Raw genomic sequence first — 2,779 nt, forward strand, 5'->3', positions numbered from 1 at the left:
AGAATATATTTTGGTGTTTGATAGGGCAGCCTCTTCCCAAAATTATTTTTTTAGTTTATTCTTGGGGCACTTGGGTGGCTCACTCGGTTAAGCGTCTGACTCTTGGTTTCAGCTGGGGTCATGATCTCTTGGGTGGTGGGATTGGGCCCCACTTGTGCTCCATGCTTAGTGGGGTGTCTGCTTGAAGATTCTCTCCCTCTGCCCCTCCCCCCACTCTCAAATAAAATAGCTACTTATTTAAAAAAAAAAAGAAACCTTTTCTTATGGACCGTTTAAAGCATATACAAAACAGGGAAGAATAATGTAATGAACCTGAACTTAACAGCCAGCATCAGCAGTGTCCAATATCCATTGCCAGTCTTGTTTCGGCTCGACCCCACCCCCACCCCCATCACTGGAGAATTCTGAAGCAAATCCCAGACATCATTTTACTTGTATGTATCTTGAAAAGAAAAACCACAAACAATGCGTGCCATCATCACACCTAAAAAGCTTAACAATAATTCCTCAGTATCATTGTGTAACCTGTGCGTGTTTAGATTTCCCCCAGTTGTTTCTTAAATATTTAGTGTTTGTTTACAGTTGGTTCAAATAAAAACGCAGACAAGGCCCTCCTTTAAATTCTGGGCTCCTCTTTTCTCCCCCTTGCAACACGTTTGTTGAAGAAACTGGATTATCCATCCTGTAGGCTTTATGGGTCCGATGTTGCCCCCGTGGTGTAGTTTAATATGCTCCTCTGTCCTCACCTCAACCGACCAGTGGCCAGGCCTGTTGCCATTTCTTGGCAAGACTTTCACAGAGGGCATTGTGCCTTCTTAGCAGGAGGCGCTCAAAGTAGGCTCATCCTTCCTTTTGTGACTCCAGCCGCCACTCAGATCCATCAAGGATCCAGTTTTCCTTTTCCAACATTTTTTTTACCAAAAAATTACGAACATACACAAAAGTTAGAATAATACAGTGAATACCCCTAGATTCCACAATTGCCTAAATTGCTACATTTACTTGATCATATTGTACTTATCTACTCCTCCACTCATCCATCAATCCATCTCATGTTTTGGATACAAATCAAAATAAGCGTATGTCCAGAGCGCCTGGGTGGCTCAGTCGTTAAGCGTCTGCCTTCGGCTCAGGTCATGGTCCCAGGGTCCTGGGATCGAGCCCCGCATCGGGCTCCCTGCTCGGCGGGGAGCCTGCTTCTCCCTCTCCCGCTCCCCCTGCTTGTGCTCCCTCTCTCGCTGTGTCTCTCTGTCAAACAAATATATAAAATCTTAAAAAAAAAAAAAAAACCCAACCACAACTGTTATTTCCTGTTGGGTTTTTTATTTTGTTTTGTTTTGTTTATTTATTTTTTTTGATAGTAGCCAGCCTAATAGATGTGGAGTGCTATCTCATTCTGGTTTTGATTTGCATTTCCCTAATGACTAGTGATCTTGGGCATCTTTTTGTTTGTTTAAGGGCCATTTGTATAGCCTCTTTGAAGAAATGTCTATTCAAGTCCTTTGCCCATTTTTTAATTGGGTTTTTTTGTTGTTGAGTTGTTGTCTGTATTTGCATCCCCCCCAAGAATATTGAACTCTCATGCTAACGCCTTTAGGCCCTCTTAGAAGTCCCCCCCATTGTCCTCTTGAAATGTTGCCTTGAAGTCCCACCTTATCACCTCAAGGACAGTGCCTGCCTGGAGATTCCCTGTCAACTTCCTCTATAACTTCCAGGAATTTCTATAATCTGGATATAATCCCTCATCAGATATACAGGTTTCCCTAGCCATGCAAAAGTAAAGCGTTCCGATGAAACCTTTTGTGAGTCAAAATGGCCTAAAGTGAAGAAGTAATTATCATTAATTTATGTGGAAAAAATTGTTAGTGTTTCCAGACCCAAAGAATAAACTCTCTCAGGCTTTTCTGATACCTTAGGACACATCTGGCCACCCGGCGCACAAAATAAGTGGAGGTAAAGAAGACACAGGTCGGAGCTCCGGCGGCCGGATGCTGGGATGCTGGTGTAATGCCGGGGAAGGACCTCGGGCGCCCCTCTCGCTGCGCAGGTGGGCGCTTCCGCTATAATGTCCACCGCAAAACCAATGCCGAATACTATTTTCGCTTTTAATCTTTTCTCCTAAAAGGGAAAACTCTCTTCAGATTTCCTTCGGTTGACGAAAACAGGTACTAATGTAGGTCTTTCGCAAAAGCCAAGTGGCGAAGGGAACTTTAGAAAAGGGAGGGAGACCGGTGTTATTTACAAATACTTTTGATTTAGGTTTTAATCGCTCTCTGAGGATTTTGTGGGAAATGGACTGGGTGGGTTGGGTGGGGAGGGCAGCAGGGGAGAGACCTGACCGGAGGGGAGAGATGTTCTAGCCGAGAGAGCAGGGGGTGTGGCCTCAGGATGGGGCGAGTGGATGGATGTTGGCTGCCATCGAGGACCTCAACAAGGTTCCTCGCTGGAGCTCAGATCAGAGGCACAAGAGGAAGGTCAGAAGCTCGAGAGATGGAGCAGATGGAAGTGGGGTACCCACCTGGCCCCCAAGTCCCTTTTCTTGGGGTGGAGAAGCCAGCTACCCAGAGGAGTGGGCAAGGTGGGCGTGAGGACAGGGGTAAGGACCAGCTACAAGTAGCATCTTCCGCAGATGATGGCTCAGGATTCGGCTGTAATCTAAATACCCCACCTCTGGGCGCCTGGGTGGCTCAGTTGGTTAAGGACTGCCTTCGGCTCAGGTCATGATCCTGGAGTCCCGGGATCGAGTCCCGCATCAGGCTTCCTGCTCGGCGAGGGGCCT

This window comes from Eumetopias jubatus, unplaced genomic scaffold (genome assembly GCF_037043125.1).
Source record: "Eumetopias jubatus isolate StellerSeaLion01/CBP00866 unplaced genomic scaffold, mEumJub1_p1.0 scaffold_1, whole genome shotgun sequence".
NCBI classification, from domain to species: Eukaryota; Metazoa; Chordata; class Mammalia; order Carnivora; family Otariidae; genus Eumetopias; species Eumetopias jubatus.